This window comes from Felis catus, chromosome B4 (assembly GCF_018350175.1).
Source record: "Felis catus isolate Fca126 chromosome B4, F.catus_Fca126_mat1.0, whole genome shotgun sequence".
In the NCBI taxonomy this organism is placed as follows: domain Eukaryota; kingdom Metazoa; phylum Chordata; class Mammalia; order Carnivora; family Felidae; genus Felis; species Felis catus.
In genome coordinates this window covers 87,940,730-87,966,775 of record NC_058374.1, presented here as the reverse complement: position 1 = coordinate 87,966,775, position 26,046 = coordinate 87,940,730, and the positions used below count along the sequence as shown (strand labels likewise).

At 37.6% G+C, this 26,046-nt stretch overlaps 1 protein-coding gene across 1 annotated transcript in view; it reads left to right on the top strand.

The window, feature by feature from the left end:
• The first annotated feature begins 21,554 nt into the window (after positions 1-21,554).
• The window catches only part of TAFA2 (TAFA chemokine like family member 2), a 514,179-nt gene continuing 509,687 nt past the window's right edge, over positions 21,555-26,046 (top strand). Inside the window, exons 1-2 of the mRNA XM_045062009.1 lie at positions 21,555-21,697; positions 22,614-22,746. The gene's annotated coding sequence lies outside the window, so the exon portion shown is untranslated. The remainder of the gene's footprint in view (positions 21,698-22,613; positions 22,747-26,046) is intronic.

Below are 26,046 nucleotides of genomic sequence, written 5' to 3'. Positions count from 1 at the left end.
TTCCCCCTTCCTCCCTTACTTCCTTTCTCCTCTCTCTCCTTCAGTTGCTCCCTCCCTTTCTTTCTGCCTGTGTCCTCAGGCATTTATAAAACCTTATGTGGACAGTGATTCCCTTGTAAGTACTTACTGAATGAAATGTCTTTGTGGGCAGGTTAAAACTAAGAGTAACCCTCAGCTCTACTGACTACTTAAAGTGGTTAATAGGAAATAGAAGTAGATCAAGGTAAGAAGACAAAAACCCTGCTTTTAGTAGGGCAAGGGCTGAGTGCTTTTAAGTAATGCCCTTTAGACTCTATATCCTGTAACTGCTTTTCAATGGCTCATGTAAATGGCATTGTACCGTGAGTTTTCAGCCTTTTCAGAGAAAAATGAATTTCAAACTTTTTTCTCTTGAAGTAAATTAAAGGAAATTAGAAAATTAAAACTTCAGAACTGTCAGCCTTCTAAAATAATTTCCCCCCAAATGCTTCTACTGTTAAAAAGGTTTGCATTTTCTAGCTTTCTATTTTCATGTTGTGCAAATTAATTCAGAAAACAATAAAATTTTATAAAGATGTGAACACTTTTTCCAAGTTTGGAAGAAGTTTAAAACTATGTTAAAGAGAATGAGTCAGTTTTTAAAAATGCAGAAAGATTCTTCAATGGGAAACTGTAGGAAGGAAATTTTTACCAATGTTGAGTCTATTACATATTTGCTATCATGACATCCAAGAAAATTTATGATAAAATCAATTGAGGAATTTTTTAAGATATTTCCTTAAAAGCTAGAGAAATAGTATTCTCTGATTAAGAATAGACTTGGGCACCCCAAATTAAATTCTAGTGCTCTTTGCCTCAAAAAAGAGAACTCTTAAATTAGGAAGCAGTGTTATCTAGCAAGAGAATGCTACTCTTCATCTGAACTTAAGAAAAGGATGATGGAACTCAGTTGGAATTTTCTCTTCCTTTTGGCTGCCTAGAGGTATCACTTATCCAATGGACTGTTAATGGCTGGAGGGTTAAAAAAGGAAATCATCTTAGCCTAAGGTAGTGTTTCTAAAAGTGGAATCTCTAGATAAGCTGTATCACAAAGAGTTGAGGTGCATTTTAATATGCGGATTATTCGGCTCAACTCCAGAGCTGAATCAGAATCTCTGGTAGATAAAGTTTAGAATTCTGCATTTTAACAAGTTCACTGGTGATTCTTGTGCCTTCCAAAGTTTGGGAAGCATTAGTCTAAGGAGATAAGTTGGCTTCTTCAATTAATTTTGCCCAGATTCAGGCAATGGCCTGTGACAAGAGTGAAATTATGTCGTAGCTGCGGGGCTGGATTGTTCATTCTTGATAGAATGATCTCTTCCTAGCCCTCTAGGATTATTTAATCTCAGTAAATTAAATGAACAGCTCTAGTATAACTCACATACTGTAACTATTATCGTTTCAAATAGGTTTTTTTTTCTTTTTTAAAATATATTTTCAATAAAGATGTTGGCTTATCTCAGTGGACTGATTTAATATTCAATAATTTCTTCTATTTGATGTCTCTACATTAACCGTGTATAGTCCCTATCAGTTAAAACACAATAAACTGTTAAGAATTGTGTATTCAGTTGGTGACAAATATTTTCAGTAAAAATGTAAAAGTAATTAGTTTTTATAGTAAAAGAGAAGTACTGTATAAAAAGACCTAACTTAAGATTTAGGCCATAAATAGTTAAATATAAACATAATACAAATATACTATACCACATAGATATTTATAATTAGAGATCATTTTTAGCAGAGGGAATGAAATACTTGTATAGTGAACCACACATTTTTCTCTATGACAATTTAAATGTGTAATAAGTTACAGATTCTGTACCAAAACCTTGGTAGCTTTACATTTTTAAGGATCGTAGTCTTTGTTACTGCATAAGGATTACCACAGTAGAAACTCTTATTATTAAAAGGTGATTTCATTCTGGAAGCACTGAAAAGAGACTTTTCTATAGGCTGCTGTCATCCCAAAACTTTAGATTCTTCTTGACCTAAGAATCATGTAGGGGATATGTAAAAATGACACATTCTTTAGTACTTTAGTACTTGATTTCTACAGAAAAAGAGTGCAACAAAAATGAAAAATGAGCAATTATTCTTTTTATTGCTAAACATTCTCCATTTTATATTGTGGCAGTGGATACCCCACTCCTATCCTACTCACCCTACCTCAAAATGAGCTTAAGTGATCTTTTCTTCCTGGGCCCATTTCTCTTCTCATGAGTACAGCATACTTAGGAGCAGTTTAGGGAACATGACTTCCCTAAAAAGTACTGAACATTCCTATGTATTGGTTTATGGAACTAACTCCTTCCTTCGGACTCTCCTATTTTAACAGGTAAGAAGGAACATAAAATGAGAACCAAAGGAGTCTTGAATAAAAAACCAGTTATTAGATAACACACAGAGACGATGACAATGTAAACATGGCTTTTAAAATAAGAATAATTAAATATAATTAAGTTTAGGAGCAAAACATCTAGAAAAATATTATTTAGAGATGTACTTTCCTTAATTGGAAACAGATGGAATTGAAGGATTTGTGTTAATTACAACAGAGATTTCTTATTTAGAAATTACTGCTGAATAATTTGGGGAATCTCCTTCCTTTATTAATGATATTTAAAACTGTAGTTGAGTATTTCCCTGTTTAAAGTCAGGACTTTGGGGGCACCTGGGTGGCTCAGTGGCTTAAGCGTCTGACTTCACCACAATCTCACAGCTCACGAGTTCAAGCCCCACGTTGAGCTCTCTGTTCTTAGCGCAGATCAGCACTGTCCAGATCTTTTGTCCCCCCACCCCTCCCCTGCTTGCACTCTCTCTCTGTCTCTCTCAAAATAAATAAAGCAACTTTGAAAAATTAAAAAAGAATAAAGTCAGTCCTTTGGATTTGTTACCCTGATGTCAAATTCAGCCCTAGGAATCTATAATAAATATTGAGGCAAAAACTTGAGGTACATTAGTACCTCAAATAGTAAAATACAAACTTGGAAAGGACAAAGAAAATTCAAGATCAACTATTTGAGATTGAGAAGTAAATATTATTTAAACAATATTTAAAGTGGGCGATATACATGAAGGTCACTCAAGGGAACACTCTAAACAAGTGCGTGCCTCGAAATGACACATGGGGAGGAAACAATCTGTGAAAAGGTCAATTTGTAGTTGGAACCAAATGATCTTAGAACTTAATGGACCTGTAGCAATCATCTGGTTTAATTTTTACCTTTTCAGTGAGAGAGGTTGTGACTTATCAACATAATAAAGCTAGTGAATGTAGAGCCAGGACTAGCATCCAAATAACTGCTTACTTCAATCCCCTTGCTGTAGTATCACAATAATTCAATAAATCACTGTGTTGGTGCTGGGGATTCTTAAATTTTTTTTTTTCAAGTTCATTTATTTTTGAGAGACGGAGAGAACAGAGTGTGAGCAGGGGAGGGGCAGAGAGCAAGGGAAACAGAATCCAATGCAGGGCTTGAACTCACTGACCCTGAGATCATGACCTGAGCCGAAGTCAGACGCTCAATTGACTGAGCCACCCAGGCGCCGCTCCTTTGCTGGGCATTCCTAATATAATATGACTCGACACTAAATTGGAAACTTACCAACAATGCCAAAAGTCACAATACTCCCTAGGTCAGAGATTGCTTACTGTCCCCTAGTATACACATATATATTCTGCTTTTCTTCCATAGCAATAGAAGTTTCAACTGAACACATGGCCACACAAAGAAACTATGGATTTTTTTTTCTTTAAAACACTGACACATAATTCCCATGCTATACATTGGACCCATTTAAAGTACAATGCAATAGTTGTTAGTATATTCACAGAGTTGTACATCTAACACCAAATCAATTTTAAAATATTGTCATTACCTTCTGCCGAAACCCCATATCCTTTAGCTGTCACTTCAACTCCTCATCCTTCAGCTCTAAGCATCCACGAATCTATTTTCCTTGTTTATAGATTTGCTTATTCTGGACACTTCTCATAAAACCAAACAATATGTGTACCTTTGTGACTGGCCTCTTCGATTTAGCATAATGTTTTCAAGGTTTATCTATGTTGTAGCATGTATTGGTAGTTCATTATTTTATTGCTGAATAATATTCCATTGTATGGATATACACATTTATCCATTCATAGTTGATGGACAATTGGATTTCCTTTTTTGGACTACCATGAATAATGCTGCTATGAACATTCACATATAAGTATTTGTGTGAATGTACGTTTTCATTTTTTTTGGGTAAGTACCCAAAAGTGGGATTGCTGGGTCAAATGGCCACTCAGCATTTAAAGAAAGTCAGACTGTTTTCCAAAGTGGCTGCATCATTTTACATTTGCTACTAGTAATCCAATTTCTGCACATCCTCAGCAATACTTGTTATTATATGTCTTTTTTTGTTATTGACACCCTAGTGGGTGTGAGGTGTTATCTTACTCAGGTTTTGATTTCTATTTATTTATTTTTGAGAGAGAGAGAGAGAGAGAGAGAGAGAGAGAGAGAGAAAGAGAGAAAGAGAACACAAGCAAAGGAGGGGCAGAGAGAGGGAGAAGAGAATCCCAAGCAGGCTCCATGCTGTGAGGCAGAGCTCCATGTGGGGCTAGAACTCACGAACCTTGAGATCATGACTGGAGTCGAAATCAAGAGTTGGAGGCTTAACTGACTGAGCCACCCAGGTGCCCCTTGATTTCTATTTCTTTAATGGCTAATGATGTGGAGAATCTTTTCATTTGCTTATTGGTCATTTGTATATCGTCTTTGGAGAAATATCTATCCAGATCGATCCTTTGCCCATTTTTTAGTCAGGTAATTTGTCTTTTTATTATGGATTTGTAAGTGTTCTTTAAATATTATACATACTAGACCTTTATTGGATAGATAATTTCCCTCAAATTTCTCCCATCGGTTATCTTTTCACTTTTTTTGTTGGTTCCTTTGAAGCAAAAGAGTTTTGATTTTTGTCATGTTAAGTTTTATCTGTTTTTTTCTCTTTTTTTTCTTTTGTTTCTTATCCTTTTGGTGTTCTAAGAAATTGTTGCTTAGTCCAATGTCCTAAAGACTTACACCTTTCTCTTATTCTTAGATTTTTATAGTTTGTGAACTTACATTTAGTCTCTGGATCCATTTTAAGTTACTTTTTGTATGCGGTATGAGGAAAGGGTCCAATTTAGTTCTTTTTTAAATTTTTTAAAAATTTACTTATTTATTTTTGAGAGAGAGAGAGAAAGAGAGAGAGAGAGAGCACGAGCAGGGGAGGGGCAGAGAGAGACGGAGACACAGAATCTGAAGCAGGATCCTGGCTCTGAGCTGTCAGCACAGAGCCCGACATGGGGCTTGAACCCATGAGCCGAGCCATGAGATCATGACCTGAGCTGAAGTCAGCCGCTTAACTGACTGAGCCGCCCAGGTGCCCCCCCAATTTAGTTCTTTTACATGTGGATATCTAATTGTCCTATCACCATTTGTTATAACTATTATTCTTTCCCCCTTTTAACTGTCTTGGAACCCTTTTTCTAACTGACCATAACTCTGAAGGCTCAATTCTATTCCATTCATCTCTATGTCTATCCTTATGGCAGTAACACATTGCCTTGATTAATATAGCTCTGTAAAAAGTTGTGAAATTAAGAAGTGTGAGTCCACCAACTTTGTTCTTCTCTCTCAACATTGCTGTGGTTATTCTGAGTCCCTTGAAATTCCCTATGAATAGTAGGATTCACTTTTCAATTCTTATAGAGAAGTCAGTTGGGATTTTGATAAATATTGCTCGGAATCCGCAGATCAATTTGGGGATTATCATGTTAACGATATTGTCTTCCAATTTATGAACATGTGATCACATCATGGGCTTTAAGTCTCCCTTGCAAATACATGTGGTTATATTCTAGGTTGTGTTCAATGGGACATGAGCACAAGTGATGTGTGAAACTTCTCATATATGCTCTTTCAGGAAAGGGTCTTGTTTATCACTCCCCCCTTTCCTTACTTCCTTTCTGCTGGCTGAAAATCAGAGACGTTAGCAGGAGCTAGAGTTACCACCTTTCCCCACATATTGGAAGCCATCTATTGAGGATGGCAGAGCAAAAAGATACAGAGTCTGGTACTCCATCATTAAGCCATTATATCAGCTTTGGACTGTCTATATCGACTTCTAGGTGAGAGAGAAATTTCTATCTTGCTTAAGATACTGTACTTTTGGGTCACTTTGTTACCATAGCTTAACCTTAAAGGAAAAGTCTTTGCTGTAAGAGGGTCTCATTTTCATGTTTTCTTATTTCAGTGCAAATAATATTTTTTAACAGCATAGTAAGTAGTTTATGATTTTCAAAATGCTTTCGTGTATATTCATCTGATTTTATTCCAACTGTAACTTTGTAAAGTGTAAAGATATTTTTGCCTTATGTATGAGGAAAATGGGGTGCAGAGAGGTAAGTGTCCTCCTCTAATCATAAAGGCATTACATGCAGAGCAATAGAATCTACATTTTCTACTATTTCAGTGCACTTTCACCCCACCATACTGATTTGCTTTTACATAACACCTATATTACATACAAAAAAGAAACATTTATTCATTCACTAATTCAATCAACAAATATTTCTGAATACCTAATACTCACTTTGAGTCCCAAGTCAACCACATAGGACATGCTAGTATGCTCTTAGATAAAATTCCTCAGATACAGAATTCCAAAGTAATATTGAAGTAGATGAACATGGGGTGGGGATGGGTAAGTGACAAGCAAACCATGAAGCAGACTGTAAACTATAGGGAACAAACTGAGGGTTGCTGGAAAGGAGATGGATGGGCAGAGGGGATGGGTTAAATGGGTGATGAGTATTAAGGAGGGCACTTGTGATGAGCAATGGGTGTTGTATGTGGGTAGTGAATCACTAAAGTCTACTCCAGAAACTGATATTACACTATATGTTAGCTAACTGGAATTTAAATAAAAACTTGAAAGAAAACAAAGCAAAACAAAAATAAGAGAAAATAAAATAATTAAAGCCAACCCTCCAGACCCCAAAGTAATATTTAAAAAATATATTTTTTAATGTTTATTTTATTTTTGAGAGAGAGGGAGAGAGAGCAAGAGCATGAGCGGGGAAGGGCAGAGAGAGGGGGAGATACAGAATCTGAAGTAGGCTCCAGGCTCTGAGCTGTCCACACAAAGCCTGATGCGGGGCTCGAACTCATGAACTGTGAGATCATAACCTGAGCCAAAGTCGGGTGCTTAACCACCTAAGCCTCCCAGGCACCCCAGACCCCCAAAGTAATATTAAAGTAATCTGCAGTATAATCTATTCTACAGTGATTTTAGTATTTGTTACCTCTGCAGTGTTAACGTTACTTTTCAATTAGACTACTTTAATAGATGTTTATACTTGTAATTTATGCTTAGATCACCAGTTATCTGTTTGCAAGTAACTAAGTCAACTTTTTTTTCAATCAGTCATTCTAGAGAAGCTCTATTATCTTCAAAACACTCATTTATAGAGTTAAAGCAATCTTTTAAATCACAGTGTGGGTGCAGTACCATAAGGCATAAAAGATCTGATGAAATAAACATGATTCTTTTACAAGAATTTGGGAATCTGGAAACTTGTCAACATGGTTTATCTAATCCCTCTTGAACCTATAGAAATGGTAGATATTATATCAAAAATTAATCAAGAATTTAAAAAATTATCCAGGTATCATAGATAAAAACAAAAACAAGATTTAAAGAATAGTAGGTATAAACTCTCAGCAAACATTACTATGATACGTGTATGGGGAAAGAATACATTCAGAATGTAGAACGTGCTGAATAGAGGCTATTGATCCAAGGATGTTGAAACCCCTTGATATGGGAAAGAATCAAATGAACACTTCCCAGTAGAAACATTATTCTATTTTAGGTTTCATGGACTACCATAGAAAAGTATCATATACAGAAGATAACATCAAAATTTACAAGATGCACTAGAAAACAAACTACCATTTAAGTGTCAACATATGCACCAAAAAGAGAAAATTAAAAAAACCGTAAGTAATGGAAAAATCTGTGTTAAAAATAAGTAAATTTCATATGGTCGTAAACATAAAAAATAGAAACTAAGGAAAGAACAGTAAAATGTGCAAAAACAAAAAGGCAAATTGAAAAATGAACCAGTTAGACCTTCTATGAATATATAAGATGGTTATTGAAATTAAAATCTAAATGGATAGGGATCTTAGTCACCTTGGGTTGCTATAACAAAAATACCACAGACTGGGTGGCTTAAACAATGGAAATTTATTTCATACAGTTCTGGAGGCTAGAAGTGTAAGATCGGGGTGTGGACATGATTGTGTTCTGGTGAGAGCCCTTTTTAGGTTTGCAGGTGACTGCCTTCCAGGCAGTGTGCTCACTTGGTGGAGATAGATCTCCTGTTTCCTCCTTTTTTATAAGGGCATTCATCCCATCATGAGAGAGCCACCTTCATGACCTAATCCAACCCTAATTACTTCCTAAAGGTTTCACCTCTAAATACCATCACATTGGGGATTAGGGCTTCAACATTTGAATTTGGGGGGTGGGGCACAAACATTCAGTCCATAGCATTCTGCCATCGCTCCTTCCCAAATGTATATCCTTACATTGCAAAGTATATTCATTCCATCTGAACATCCCTTAAAGTCTCCATTCTTTCCACCACCAACTCTAAACTCCAAAGGCCAAAGTCTCATGTAGCCATTACCTAAGTCAGATATGGATGAGACTTGAAGTATGATTCATCCCAAGACAAAATTCCTCTCTAGCTGTGAACCTGTGAAACCAGACACGTTGTGTGCTTGCATCTAAAATACAAAGGTATTTTAGACATAGGGTAGACAATTCTATTCCAAAAGGGAGAAATCGGGAGAGGAGGGGGTCCCAAGTAAGTCTGAAATCTAGCAAGGCAAATCCCATTTGACCTTAAAGTGGGAGAATAGTCTTCTTTCGTTTGGTGCTCTGCCGTCCAGATCCACTGGGCTGGCAGCTTCATCCCCATGGCTCAGTGGGAAGCTGCAGTCTACCTCACAGCTCGGCCAGTGACTGTGAATCCCCCACAGCTCCTGGCAGCTTCACCCCCATAGTTTGGATTAAGAGCTGTCTGGACTGCTGAATGTGAGTTGGCGACTCTCATGATCTCCGAATCAGCAGCAGGGTCATGCTTCCCTTGTCCTGAAGAATGTCACATATTTGTAGCCTAAGACTCAATGGTCTGGGTCCTCTAGGATCTAAGAAACCCAAAAGCCTTCCTTTATTTTGTCCTATCTCTGTTCCTTTCGGTTCAAACTGGCAACGCCCCTGCTGGGGTCATCGATTAGGTCCGTGGTTCACACCCATATTAATCTCTTAATTAAATGGCAAGTCAGCCACACCCTTAACATTCTTTTCCCAACACAGTTTCTCCTATTTGGTGTGGATAGGCTGAAAATTTCCACAATATTTAAGCTCTGGTCTCTTTTTTGCTCAACAGTTCTATTTTAATTAATTTCTTTTTTTAAATTTACTTTATGTATTCAGGGGGAACCTAGCTTTTCCTTCAGCATTTTGTTTAGAAAACTTCTCAGCTAAATATCCCCTCTCATCACTTGGAAGTTCTACCTTCCACAAAACACTACGACACAAACACAATTCAGCCAAATTCTTTGCCGCTTTTCTCCAGTTTCCTGTGATCTCATCAGATGGTTGGTACCATCCACATTTCTACTACCATTCCATTCAGGATTATTCATGTGTTTTCGAGGAAGACAGAGGCACTCTCTCTTCAGCTCTCATCTTTTTCTTCCTGAGCTCTCACTAGAATCACCTTCATAGCAATACCAGATTTTTCTAGAATGTGCTTCAAAATTCTTCCAGCTTTTACCCATTACCCAGTTCTAAAACTACTTCCTCATTTTTGGGTATTTGTTGCAGCAGCACCCTACTTCTCAGTACCAAATTCTGTATTCTCCAGAGAAACAAATATACATATATATACATATACATATATACATAGATATACATATATACATATACATACACATACAAATGTGTGTGTGTGTGTGTGTGTGTGTGTGTGTGTGTGTATATATATATATATATATATTTATTCATACAATTTATAGAAGCTGAGAAGTCTCACAATCTGCTGTCTGGAAGCTAGAGATCCAGGAAAGCCCCTGGTTTAATTTCTAGTCCAAGTCTGAAGACCTGAGACCTAGCAGAAGGTTCAGATGAGATCAGTCCCAGGCCAAAGACAGGGGAAGACAGATGTTTCTGTCCAAGCAGTGAGTCAGAGAGCCATTTTATGTCTCTTCCTCTTTTTATAGGGCCATTAATTCCATTATGAGGGCCCCACCCTCATAACCTAATTTAATCGTAACTACCTCCCAAAGGCCCACCTCCAAATACCATGGTATGGGGGATTAGGGTTTCAACATATGAATTGGGGTGAGGGTGGGGGTGCCCCTCACCCCCCCCAACAAATATTCATAGTAACAGGTTAAGTTACCAATATGATGCAAACGAGGAAACAGTTCATAAATTCTTAATCCGAGAAAATTTCCCTGTATTAATTGGCTTCTGCTTTGTAACCAACCACCCACATACTCAGTGGCATACAACAAATATACTTTCATTTACTTCCCATACATTTACTACCATTAGGATTTGGCAAATCTAGTTTAGACTAAAGTGACCTTGGCTCTAAGCTGCAAGTTGAGCCCAAGTATATTGTACATTTCTGTCATCATAAGGACTTGCGGCTACCTGAGGCATGTTCTTCTGATGGGAAAAGCCGGAGGGCAAGAGAGAAAGTCCAGCCACACAAGCACATTGTAAGCCTTTGGTCCTGTTGTGTTCATTAATATCCCATTGGCCAGAGGATGTTATATGACTAAGCCATAAATCAAATAGTGGGAAAGTATACTCCTGCCTGGAAGAGAAGGGAAGGAATGACTATATGTTGGACAGAGTTTTAAATATACTTTACTACAGTCTGCCCTTTTAGTCACAAATATTCATTTACTAACCATATGTACTCAGTCATTTCAAAACACCCCAAAAATCTCATTCAAGCATGACATTAGGCTTAAAGTATAGGATCACATGATTTATATAAGGTGTAGAGTGTATCCTTGTGATTCAAAGCCCTGAATACTTAAAAGATAAGGTATCTGCTCTCACACATTCAATACATGATGGTAGAACAAAGGCAGGATAACTATAGTCAACAGTTATGTTTGACAAGAAGAAGAATGAGATACGTATGGGAGTCACTGGTCCACAGCAATTCTTAAATCTTGCTAGGCAACTATTTCCAAGTCCCTCCACCTTGGGGATGTGGAATATTCCTTGATGAAGTCTTACTTCTGTTTCTTGAAAAACACTTCCCATCTATGCTTCTTCAGGGCACTTTGCTCTGCTCCTCTGGTGAGGAGGGAGAATTTATCCTTTTCCATCACCCTCCTTAGCCACTTCTGAAGAGGGTTCTTCTTGGTGGCTAAGAGACTCGTGGTCTGTCCCCTGGGTGTAGAACACTGGCGCGCAAGGTTCTTTTTATATCTGAAGACTCTCAGTGACTTTTAGTCCAAGCCTGTGATACTTTCAGTTGTTATGGATTTTCTATGTATTTGATGCTAGTCAATGCTACATGCCAAAAGCTACATCCACAATTCTGTTTGAGATATGATCACCTCACTTTATAGCCTTAATTACAGATACCTCCATCAACATTCTGTTAGGCCATATTCTTAATCTTTCTTAGTTCCCTTCCCCCCTCCCCCCACCCCAGCTGAAGAGATCTAGTAGGTAATATGTGTAGTAGACAGTCCATCTAAGCTCATACCTCTGGCTGCATGATGGCTACCTTATGACTGGTTTACAATAAAGAGGACAAGTTGAGGTTTTATTTAGAAATGGTTCAGCTCAGTATGTGGGTATAAGCCAAAAAATGATGGCGTCTGCACTATAGATCCATTCATGAGTGGACTTGAAAGCAAGTAGTGAGGGGAAGTTCTCCCAGTGAACAGAGCTTTGGATGGTACACTTGGTCATCCACTTTGCCTGAAAAGACAAGTTTGGTCAGGGTCCTGAAAAGAGAAATATTGTTAGATTGAGCACCAGGAAATTTAAGGAAAAGTTATGTGGCTGGACCTAGAGGAGTGGGTAAAAGTGTCAAGATTTTAGTGTTACCTGTGAACACCAATCATAAAGGATACACCATTACAGGTATTGAACAAACAGACTGAATGACACCAACAGTTGACATCAAATAGCCTCCATCCCCAGAGCCAGAGCAATGAGCACATGAATGCATAACCATAGTGTCTATACAACAGCACCAAAGAATGGGTTCCCTTTTACCAAGGCTGATCTAACCCTTACTGCTACCACATGTGTAACCTGCCAGGAACAGAGAACAATGGTGAGCCTGTGATATGGAATCAACCCCAGAAGAGAAACAAACGGTGGTAAGTTAAATACATTGGATTCTACCCTGGAAGAAGGCAGTGATTCATATTGATTGGAATTGACATTACAGGTATTATTTTCCTTTCCTGCCAACAGTGCCTCAACCATTTCTACCATCAAAGGACTTACAGAGGGTTTGATCTCATGACATAGGATCTTTCATAAAATACCAAACAAGGAGCTACCATGCCTAGGTCATGCTCACTTCCAGGGGACAATCAGTATGTAATGACTGGTTGATGTGGGATTATAAAGGCTTGACACCTTTGCCTCAGTTTGGAACAAATCTGAGGAGCCATCTAAATTCAGCGGATTGAAGACTTTTTGTAAATGTAGCAGAGCTCACCTTCTTTCTCTGCCCAGTCTTGCTTGCTTCCTTTTCTTTCAGAGGTGTTGATTCTGAGAACATTTTTGTGCAGGCTAATTTCCATGTCAAGCTTTGCTTTCATGGTACTCTGACCTGCAGTACCACCTTTATCTTTTCTGAGGTTTTACTAAAGGATGCTGCAGTTACAGCCTTGATTTTGCCTTTACCCAAGGGTCATGTGTTACTGGTAGCAACCTAGATTTGCCTTCTCTCTTAGGTTGGGATTTCATGATAAATAGTTTCATTTTCAACCCTACAAATTTCAGAATTTCTGGACTCTTAAATTCCTTCTCAATTCTGTTTGTAATCCAGGCAGTTCTTTTTGAGTTCACCTCTTATGTCTCATTTTTTCTTTTAAGTTTTTATTTAAATTCCAGTTAGTTAACATACAGTGTAATATTAGTTTCAGGTGTAGAATTTAGTGATTCAACACTTACATGCAACACCCGGTGTTCATCACAGCTTATCCTTTTTAAATGCAGTGTAGCTAAGCAGCAGCTAGCTTTTTTTTTTAATTAACATTCTGCTTTGAAATCACCTCACCCAACTTAATAAGTATATTAAGTACATACTCTGACTTTCGTGTTATCGCAGGTAACAATTTTCCCAAATGTTTTGCTACTACATAAGACTGCTGCCATTTTCCCACTCTCTTATGATAATTGCATCGCTGCCTACTCCCCATTCCCACGGCCAATTCCACATATTTTAAGTTTTTGTTATGGCAGCACTCCACTCTAAATACAAAATTCTATAGGGGCACCTAGGTGGCTCAATCGGTTAAGCATCCGACCTAGGCTCAGGTCATGATCTCAAAGTTCGTGGGTTCGAACCCCGCGTCGAGCTCTGTGCTGACTGCCCAGAGCCTGGAGCCTGCTTTGGATTCTGTGTCTCCCCCTCTCTCTCTGCCCGTTCCCTACTTGTGCTCTATCTCTTTCTCTCAAAAAATAAATAAACATTAAAAAAATTAAATATAACATTCTGTATCAGTCAACTTTTTCTGCCTTGCAAAACACCTCAGATCCTAGTGGCATATGATAATATACATATATTTCTTAGTCATGCCCTTGTGGGTTGGCTGAAGTTTAGCTGATCCTGGCAAGCTCAGCTGGCCTGCAACCTGCAGGGTGGACTAAAGTGTGTTCCACATACATCTCATGCTCCTCAAGCCAGAAGACACTTGAGTCACGTTCTCATGCAAAAAGCAGGTGATGGAGAGAGAAGCCCAACTTTGCAAGCTTAAAATCTGTGGCAGAGAAAGCATATTCCTCCAACAGGGAGAGGTGAAGGGAGGGATCATTTGCTAAAAAAAAATCCTTTAATCTACGGTATTACCAGAATGCGGGATAAAGATAAAAGTATGAAAAATCAGAAAGAATGATTAAGACACGTGGAGAGTGGACAAAACCCAACATATTTCTATTAGGAGTTCCAGAATGAAAAATAAGCAATATTCAAAGTGATAATGCCTACACTTCCCCCTCCCCCTCAAACGACTCAGAAATCTTCAGGTTCAGATTTGGAAATTAAAATGAATTTCATGAAAACAAAATAAAACAAAAAATAATTCTCTATATACACACATACACACACTCTCTATACACGCACATACATACCCATACACACAGAAATTACAATGAGTTTGATGGGAATGATAAAAATAAAAAAAATCAATGCACATACATGCATACCTCTAAGTACGTAGACCCATTTTCATGAACATAAAAATATGGATCTCATAGAAAATCTTAAATACAAAAAAGATTTCTCTGTTAAAGAAATGCCGTTTAGATGGAAACTTGTCAGTTGCAGTATGTGCAAGGAGACATTGGAATAATATCTTCAAAGTGCTGAGGGAAAAATTAAAACCAACTCAAAATTCTGTACTCAGTTAAACTATTCAAGATGAAGGGAAATAAAGAGATTTATAGGAAAGGATTGAATTTACAACATACTGACTTCTCGCAGTTTCTCACACAATGTACTTCAGGAAGACGAAATTTGAACCTAGAAGTGAGAGGAATATAAGGAGCACTGGTGAGTGAGGAAATAAAAACAATACATTAGACTGACTTGAGGGAGGGGTGTTTTAAAAAGAAGTTGTTTGAATGAACCATAGGACTTCATGCTAAGTGAAAAAGGCCAGTTACAAAAAGACATATATACTATAGGATTCCACGTACACAAGGTGCCTAGTGTGGTCAAATTCATAGAGACAGAAAATGTACTGGTAGTTGCAAAAGGCGGGGGAAAGCAGGGAATGAGGATTTGCTGTTTAATTAGTATAGAGTTTTAATTTTATAAGATGAAAAGAGTTCTGGAGATTGGGTACATAATGATGTGAATGTACGTAACATTACTGAACTGTACACTAAAAAATGGTTAAGATAGTAGATTTTTGGTGTATATTTTACCACAGTTAAAATTAAGAAAAAAAAGAAGTTGAAGCGAAATAATTTTAACAAATACAATAAATGACAGAAGTATAGAAATATCAATTAACTTTAGACATTTTTAAGACAACTATGTTAAAGATTTAAGAGTCACTATTTAAAAAAAAAAAGAAAAAGAAAAAGAATGGAGCGCCCGGGTGGCTGAGTTAGTTGAACATCCAATTCTTGACTTTGGCTCAGGTCATGTTCTCACGGTCTCTCTCCCTCTGTCTCTGTCCCTCCCCGGTGCTCTCTTTCTCTCTCTCTTTCTCTCAAAAGAAAAAAAGTAAACATTTAAAAAAAAAAAGGAAAGGAAAAGGAACAATTTCCAAATGAGTAGAAGAGGGGAAAATAATACAGTAAATTAAGCCAATCCAGTAGAAGGCAGATGAAGACAACAATGATAACAATAATAGCAAATGGGGGGTGGGGGTGGGAGGGAAAGCAATGGAAAGCATAACATATCTACAATAGTAGAAATAAGGTCAAATGCAATTGCAATACATGTGAGTAGACTAATTTGACTTGTTAAAAAACAGGTTCTTATACCTAAAAACAAAAACAAAAAAAGCAGCTTTAAGCTATTTTATCATAAGAGGTACTTAAAACACAAAGACATACAGAAACGTTGAATGTAAAAGGATGAAAAATAACATGGCAGAAAAATATCAAGGAAAGTTGGTTTTGCTGACATATCAAAATCTGTTTTGAGTTATCTTATCATGTTATTAATTAAATATCAATTAATGTGGACTCTGAAGCAAACAAAACAAAACAAAACCTTATTAGAAAAAGACACTGTCAAATGATGAAAAGAATGGCTTATAAGGAAAATGTAACGTCTCGAATCTTTTTGTATCTGAATGCATCACCTCAAAGTATATAACATGGAAAGACTCAAGAATTATATATAGAAATTGAGAAACTTTAAAAAAGCTTGATAGATCAAGCAAAAATCATTAAAGATATAGAAAATTAGGACAACATAATCAGATTCTTCTGCCCAACTAGAGAATACAGATTATTTCAAACAAGGATAAAACATTCATAAAAATTGCAGTTTGAAGTGGTAAAAAATTTTAAAAATGTATCAAACAATCCATGTTGTAAAGATCTCCATTTCTGTACAAAATTAGAAATCTTTAAGAAAAAAATGGTTGTTCCAAAGTCCTTTGTGTTTGAAAAATGAAACTAAACAGCTCATGGCTAAAATAAATCATAATTGGAAATTATATAAGATTGATAAAGGAATGACAATGAAAATAATTTGGTGCTAAAAGAGAACCAAGGGTGACATTTAAGGTCTTTCATGTATATACAAGAAAAAATGAAAATTAGTGAGCTAAAATTTTATTTTAAGATGTTGGGAAAAATACAACAGAATAAGCCACAGAAGTAAATAAAATAGAAAACAGAAACAAGGGACGCTAGGGTGACTCAGTTGGTTAAGCGCCAACTTCAGCTCAGGTCATGATCTCCCCGTTTGTGAGCCCCTCACTGGGATGTCAGCTGTCAGCACAGAGCCCAATTCAGATCCTCTGTCCTGCTGTCTCTCTGACCCTTCCCCTCTAGCACTCTTTTCTCTCAAAAATAAATAAATATTAAAAAAAAAAAGAAAGAAAGAAACAGGAGCGCCTGTGTGGCTCAGTCAGTTGAGCATCCAACTTCGGCTCAGGTCGTGATCTCACGGTTCATGGGTTCGAGCTGCACATCAGGCTCTGTGCTGACAGCCCAGAGCCTGGCTCCTGCTTCAGGTTCTGTGTCTCCCCCTCTCTGCCCCTCCCCGGCTCATGTTCTGTCTCTGTCTCTCGAAAATAAACAAACATTAAAAAGAATTTAAAAAAAAGAAACAAAAAGAAGGATCCCCCAAAGCCAAAAGCTGGTCTTTGAAGAGGCAGGGATATTTGATAAAATGAGTAGAATATTGCCCATGCACAGTGACTGTTAAAGATAATGGCTGTGCTGATTGACAGGAGAGTGCTACTGAGCCATCATTTCAGATTTCTGCATTTACCCAGGTTATTTCGTTTTTGCTTGCTCCAGTCCCTGGCATTTAACCACACAATGAAATAGACAATCATTCCATAAGTGGTAGCCTTCACAAGTAACCATGAGTGTATATTGTTGCTTGGTTTAATCAACTGCATAATATTTTTAAAAAATTACATCATCTACTTGATAAACTGAAATGGCTATGGGGCTTCATTCCATCCTAAAGGTACATGATATGCATTTATAAATATGTAATTAGGCAGTTCTTAAAGCCAAATTTGCTAGTGCTACATTGTGTGTCCAGCATCATAAGTACTAAAGCTTCTCCCTGCTGTGCTTCCTATATCAATATTACTAAGTGGAGCAGCTTGACTTTGAAATGTAGTCGCTATACGAAATATGTAATGGAAAACTTGCATCTTGATAGTCCTTTTTATGCAAATCTTCGTAACTAAAGGTGTTTTCATTTTCTCCCTCCCTCCCTCCCTCTCTCTCTCTTTCTTTCTGTCTTAGAAAGAGAGAGTGCAAATGCGGGAAGAGGAGAAAGAGAGTGGGAAAGAGAATCCTAAGCAGGTTCCATGCCCAGCATGGAGCCTTATGTGGGGCTGGAGTCCTTTGTGGGGCTTGATCCCATGACCCTGAGATAGTGACCTGAACCTAAACCAAGAGTCGGACCCTTAACTGACTGAGGCTCTCATTTTCTTAACTAACATTTTAGTAACTTAACAGGTGCCCCTCATTTGCTCAGTATCTTAACTATCTTAATATTTAAAATCTTAATAACTTAGGTTAAAATCTTAGTAGGTTAGCCTATAGGTTTCAACACAAATTTTATGTTAAACACATATTTCATATCTACTTTTCAGGTTAGAACTCATTTCAAAGTCCTTTTTATAAAACTTATTTTTTAAATGTGTATTTATATTTGAGAGAGACAGAGCGTGAGCAGGGGAGGGGCAGAGAGAGAGGGAGACACAGGATCCCAGCAGGCTCCAGGCTCTGAGCTGTCAGCACAGAGCCTGATGAGGTGGCTCAAACTCACAAACCATGAGATTATGACCTGAGCTGAAGTCGGATGCTTAACTGACTGAGCCACCCAGGCACTCCTCAAAGTCCTTTTAAACGAATCCAACTTTTGGCCAGAAAGGTGGGAAGAAAATTTTTGATGAGAATTTTACAAGCTGGTTAGTTCTTATTACTTGTAGATTGTGTTCTTATAAGGCATGTAAATTTCAATCTCTGTGAACTTTACTTTGGTCAAAGTACTATATTTTCTCAGAACAAGAAGACTCTGCTTTGTAGATGCAGTCACAGACTGTATATGTGTGACATTAAATATTAAAATTGGAAATATTTAAAAAGTGTAGGAAATTACACAAAGTGATAAAACATACTCCTGTGAAACGAGCACACAATACTCAATAGTTCACATTTTGTCATATTTGCTTTATCTTTTTATAGCATAGTGACTAAAACAGTAAGGATAAATTGAAGTCTATGTTCCCCCAATTCAGTCCAATTTCCTTTCCCCTTTTCCATAAATTTAATGTGTGTCCTTCCATTCAAATTTTATGGTTTTATACACATTATAGTATCAGACAAAATATATAGTATTGTTTTATGTTTTAAACCTTACTTAAATGAATTCACCCTGCATAAATCACTTTTCAACTCCTTTTTTTCAACAGCATTGTTTTTCATGTATATATATATATATATACACACACACACACACACACACGCGCGCATATATATATATATATATATATATATATATATATTTATATAAAGTTAGTGCATTGCTTTTACTTGCTATATAATATTTTGTCCTTCAAATATACCACATTTTATTTATTTATTCTCCTAGTGGACATTTCAATTTGGGCTAATATTTTACTTTTACAAACAAGTCTGAAATGAACATCCTTACATTCATCCCCTTGTAAACACGTATGAGAGTTTCTATAGAGTGTGTATCTAGAAATAGAAATGTTGACATATGCAAAATGTTCATGTTAACATCTATGTCCTTTCTTTACTTCTTGCCAAAGTATTCTACTCAAATAGCTTAAAATTCAGTAGACATTATAAAGAATATATCATAAAAATTAAAGTCTCTTTTTCTACCTTCTCTCATGTTCCTCCCTGGAAGCCACCACTTTCAATTATTTTAAAAGTTGACTTTGGTGTTTACCTCCATTAAACATAATATGCTTATACTGGTATTGCCTGATTATTAATCATAGACATCTATAGTCTTTCTGCTTTGGGACGTAAAGACTTAAGCTAATTTATAGCTTCTAACTCCTTCCTTCTATTCTTTTACACATTCTATATCACAATTTTTGATTATTAAATCTCTATCTTGTGTCTGCATCTTTTGACTATGTGAATATTGATCGCTGATGAGTCAGGTGTTTACTATCTTGTTCTTTTTTTTCTTTTTCTGAAGATGATAACTGCTTTATTTTTCATTTTCATTTATTGAATTTCTTTGGAAATTTGACTAAGCTTTTCCCATGGTTTCAAAATCTCCTTAAAATATATCTCAATATCATCTTCATCAGGTGTGAACTTTAAGTTTATTTGTTCTAATTTCCCTCTTAGAAACATCAACACTGGACATATGTGATGTCCTGCCAGTCTTAATAGGTTGGTGTCTCTCCTTGATGTTCACTGTTGTCTTGGAACTTCCCGTTGTCACAATTTTTGGAATTCTCATTGCTTTACTTGGTCTTCTTTCTGGATCTGGACAGAGAAGAGAGAGGAGAGCGGTCTTATTGCTCAGTATGAACTCTTTCACCACCTTCCCCTATGTCTGATAACCTTCAGACTGGCACCTCTGTATTTCAAGAACAAGCATGTGTTTTCCTATGGGGATGGGGACAGGACGGTTGCTTGGCTTTCTTGAAGATGAAAACTTGGGAGTCTAATTACTAACCGTGTCATCTTACAAACAATCCCTGTGTTATCAGTCCCTTCTCTGCATCACTGCCTCCCATTCCCAAGTCCTTGTATGGTTCTGAGGGCTAAGGCAGCTTGTTTCCCTTTGCTTTTCCCAGTATAGGCAATGGTGTACTTTGTGTTTTTGTTTCTTGTTTTCCTTGTTGCTTGAGGTAATTTTCAAACGGGGAGGCAGTTGGAAACATCTTCCTCGCTTCTGCTATGGTACACTATTTCTTCAGAAGATCCAGAAATTACACTTCCACTGTCCCACTAACTACCATGGTAGCAGTTGCTGGAACCAAATTAGGAAGTTGACTGACACATCACTAACTTGGAAAAAGATCACCTGCGGGGGGAAAATAACTAGTTAAAATTCCTGTATGTCAGGATAAGGACTTCATAGGGAAATTAAATTGAAAAATTAAGAGTAGTCCCTTTTAAAGATGGCAAAGATATTTTTGAGTCCTCTTTTGGAAAATAATGTCAATACAATAAAGAGAAGAAAACTAGGAAACCCACTCCTTATCTTTGATAAAACTAGAAGACATTTTAAATTCTAAACCACAGTAAATGAAGTCAGAAAGGAAGTGGGCCAGATCTAAGTGCTTACAGTGGAAGTACACTGTGAGGCAAGTTTGCTGTAGGATATGATTCCAATCTAACTTTTACAAATCTATCTTTCATTGTTTTCTTACACATACTTCATGTTTAAATTTTTTTTTTTTGAACGTTTATTTATTTTTGGGACAGAGAGAGACAGAGCTTGAACGGGGGAGGGGCAGAGAGAGAGGGAGACACAGAATCGGAAACAGGCTCCAGGCTCTGAGCCATCAGCCCAGAGCCTGACGCGGGGCTCGAACTCACGGACCGCGAGATCGTGACCTGGCTGAAGTCGGACGCTTAACCGACTGCGCCACCCAGGCTCCCCACATACTTCATGTTTAAAACCAAAATGGACCCTTCAGTTTCCTAGACCATATCTGTATTTCATATCTTCTTGGTACACAGAAACCCATGCTATTCTGTCCTCATAGAAAAATGGTTCCAACCTTGGCTTGTGTGTGTTGGATAGAGGTGTGGAGAATTAGATATTCGTCTAGTGATCTAGAGTGCACTCAGGATTTAAACCCATGGATCTAGAATGTCCTTATCACCCCTTTTCTCTTCTGCCCTCAGGCTTCTTTGTAGTAAAATTGTACCCAATATTTCTGCTCATCTCAAGGACAACCTCATCTCTTACTGACCTTGTTCACTCTCCATTTCCCTACCCTGTTATTTCTTTTTCCACTGATCCTTTGTAGCTCTTTATTTATATACTTTTTATGGCACGCACTATATTCTTTCACATGGGAGACTTGTATTTACTATTTGTTTTTGTCATCCTTAGGCTGTAAATCCCTGGAAGAATCAAGTCTCTATTCATATTTACATCTTTCAAAGCATTTAGCACAGGGACTTGCATGTAAGTGGGTACTCAATAAACATTTGTTACATTGAATAATTCAAAACCTTTTGATGAGGTGCTTGTTTTTAACTGAGAAAACTGAGATTGGAAGTCTATGGGATGTGATAATAAGGGTGTAATCAGTAGCAGATCAGATTAGTGAATTCTATGTTTGAGTATATTTGCTATAAAATATTAAAAGCCTGGATAGCTATGATGTTTGTTTTCTTTTGTTATGTTTATTTCTTTTTGAGAGGGAGCACAAGTGGGGGAGGTGCAGACAGAGAGAAAGAGAGAGAGAGGATCCAAAGCGGGGTCTTCACTGACAGCAGAGAACTCATCGTGGGGCTCGAACTCACAAACCATGAGACCATGACCTGAGCTGAAATCTGGCGCTCAAATGACTGAGCCATCTGGGTGCTCCTAACTATGATGTTTCTAAGACAGTAACAGACAAATCTTCAGGAGTTTACATAAGTCTACAATTTCTAATTTCCTATGTCAGAACAACTCTGCAATGAGAGCCACCTTGAATTGTTATAGATCTCCACACCCCAATAATTAGAGAGCCAATTAAGTAGAATTTGCTGACTAAAAAATTACACAATATAGGAAACAGGAGATTATACTGCAATATAGCAAAGCAATAGTACTTATTATTCAAACTGCTTGAATAATAACCAGCCTTTGCCTGGTGAGTCCACTCAGGCTGAAGTTAAGATAAAAAAACTTCCTGAATCTAAGCACTATGGTTGGCCTCTACTGGAGAAAGGCTTGGCTGCTATAATGGCTAAGCTTTTCTTTGATTAGCAGTCAAGAAAAATCAGTCTTACGGCATCAAAAGAAAAATAAGGACAGTTATTGTCCAAATAACAGTCACTGGTATTCTCCATCATTACTGCTTTCTTAACCATTTTTGGTTCTGGGCCCTTAGCTCTCCATCATCATGTGCTGCAGAGGGAGTGCCTGTGCTCAGAGATGAATCTGTGTTACTTTACTATTTGGTGCTGATGAAGACCAGAAAAAAATCAGATATACTTCCTCAAGGAGTTTATATAACATGTGCTGTAAGTAGACAGAAATAATTTTTATGGGACACATTTTGTAATGGATGCTGCTTCCCTGGTCCACCTATTCTATGGTGGATGTCAAAATTTGATTAAAATGGTTAAATGATACCTATTCAATTCACTTTTCTATTTATCATAATTCATAAGAGCTTTATTTCAGGATTTAATGATAACAAAAATAATACTGATAGTGGTGATATATTGTAGTTACTTAAAAGCTTATGCGAGCATTATCATTTTAAACAATGGAATAGGGGTGCTTGGGTGGCTCAGTTGATTCAGCATCTGACTCTTGATTTCGGCTCAGGTCATGATCTCATGGTTCATGGGATTGAGCCCTGCATCTGGCTCTGTGCTGACAGTGTGGATGTAGCCTTCTCGGGATTCTCTCTCTCTCTCTCTCTCTCTCTCTCTCCCCTCCTTCCCCCACTCATGCATGTGCTCTCTCTCTCTCAAAATAAATGAACCTTAAAAAAAAAAACTATGGACTAAGCGACTGCATAGTGAGTAAACTTATACATATATATGCAACTTAAAACTTTTGAAATAATTTCTGTCTTAAATCTTTAGTGTTATTGAGACAAGCATTAGATAACTGTCTTAGTTATCTTTCTTTGTATAACAAACCACTCCAAATTTAGTGGCTTAAAACAACAACCATTTATTTTACTTATGAATCTGCAATTTGGGAGGGTGCAGTGGGGAGAGCTCATTTCTACTTCATGCAGTATCATCTGGGCTGCCTTGAGTAACTCAAAGGCAGGAGTTTGGAATCACCCGAAGATGCACTCACTCATATATCTGACAGTTGATACTGGCTGTCGTCTGGTACCTCAGGTGGATCATTTACACATAGCTTCTCTATGTGGCTGCTTGGCCTCCTCACAGCGTGATGGCTAGCTTCAAAAAGAGAGCATTTCAAGAAGGCAAGGTAGAATGCATGTCATTTTTATGGCTTAGCTGTGGAAGTCATATAGTATCACTCCCACCATACTCTGTTGGTTGAAGTAATCACAAGTGTCTACTCAGATTCAAGAGAAGGGCTGTTTCTTGATGACAGGAATGTCAATGTCATCTTGTAATAAGACATGTGTAGAAGTGTGTGAAAGTTTGAAGATGAGGATCAGTGCGGGACACTTGGCGGCCATTAGCATACTAATATGGCCCAGAGAGTAGATAGGATTGCTTTATTTTTTTTTTTAATTTTTTTTTAACGTTTATTTATTTTTGAGACAGAGAGAGACAGAGCATGAACGGGGGAGGGTCAGAGAGAGAGGGAGACACAGAATCTGAAACAGGCTCCAGGCTCTGAGCTGTCAGCACAGAACCCGACGCGGAGCTTGAACTCACGGACCGCGAGATCATGACCTGAGCTGCAGTCCGCCGCTTAACCAACTGAGCCACCCAGGCGCCCCGATGGGATTGCTTTAGAAGAGTATACCAGGTGAAAGATGTGGATCAAGAATGAATCCCTAAAACACAACAGTATTTTAAGGGGTGGGCTTTGTGAGATGAGACATATTGTGATGCTAACCCTTGGAAAATACACTTTGCCACGGTGAGGATGGAAATTGAAGAAGCCTAAAGAGCTAAATTGCTCTCCACTCTGTAGATTTAACACTCAGAGAGAAGACTCTGGAAGGAGGAGATGACTGCAATTGACACAGTAGGAGAAAAAAAGAAAGACAGGTCAGTTGCTGTGGAAAGAAAAGCTCTAAGAAAATTCCTGAGGTTTTCAAGGGGAATTAGAAAGAGGTTTTGCTATTCTGTTTTGTAAAAATCTACATATTTTTCACTGTCCCTGGAATTGGACTCTTGTTTTTTTGTGATAGCAAAGATACATTCTAATTGGTTTAAAGGAAGCTAAAAGACAGTGCAAGAATGGCCCAGGATACCCAGTCATATTCAGGATATACATAAATACACCAAGAATACACCTACATTAGGAATGCTCTATACTATAGTTCTGCTGATAACTTCCAAATACACCTCATGGCAGATTAGATTTGCGTTTAGATCAATACACATTTAACAGATACTTAAAATGTTCAGACAATGCTAGTTGCCAGGGCTATAAAGATGAATAAAACATAATTTGTCATTCTAAATCTAGTGGGATGACCAGATTTATAGATTAGAAGTTTCGCTTAAAATCCTTAGGGATTGAAGGTTTGACAGGATTCTAGAGTCAATATGCCTAATGCTGGGTAAGCTACGTATCTAAGCCATAGGTTCATCATCTACAAAATGAGAAGGTAATAGTTCCTACCACAGTGAGCTAGGTTGGGAGAGTTAAATAAGATAATGCATGTAAGATACTTAGCACAATGCCCAGCACATGGAAAGTGCTGATAAAATGGACGATTATTATATAATATAGTAAAACTAATAAAGGTTAAGATGTACACAAGAGATGTCCATGAGGACATTGAGGATTGGAGTATTTATAGGGCTGAGATAGTCCATACACAGGCTCAGTACCAGTGAAAATGTGGGGCCATTGTTAAAAATTATTATGAATTAAAGAAGGTGACATCAGAGTATTAAACCAGGTGTGGGAACCTTCTAAGACTGGGGCCTCATGAGATGACATAGGTCATATTCCCATGAAGCTGGTTCTGCCCCCATGGTACCTTTGTGAAAGAAAAAGGCACACTTTTGCCATGCCGCTGTTTGCCCCCACCTGTCCCCTCAACCAGGTACTTTAGCGAAGTGTATAAACTGCACAACTGTACAGAGTAGGATTGGACACTTATCCCAACCAAGAGTTTCAGAGTAGGCTTCTTGGAAGATATGATTAGACTGCTGTCTTGAAAGATAAACAAGGTTTAGCCAAAAAGAAGGATGATACGGAAGATAAACAGAGAGGACAGAGGTAAGAAACATCTTGATATCAGAGCCAAACTACCACACAAATTCTGCACTGCCTGAACGTTAATTCAAGGTATGTAATGGGAAAAATAGGTGACAGGAATGTGTTACGAAAGCCTTGTGTCATGGCAAATAGTCTGGGCTTTAACCTGAAGGCAGTGGGGATCCACTGATGGATGTTAAGCATAGGGCTTACGTGTTTGGATCTGGATTTTAGATAGATTGTTAAGGCTTTAACTTAATGGGGGCAAGGCTGGATACAGGAAGAGAAGGTGTTAAGCTGTTGCAATATTCCAGGACCAAAAAAGATGAGGACCTTTACTGAAGCAGCAGTAGCAAGGATGCAGTGGAGGAGTGAGATTTGGAAAACATTTAAGAGGTAAAATCGGTACCACTTGATGATTGATCATGAGTGAAAAGTGAAGA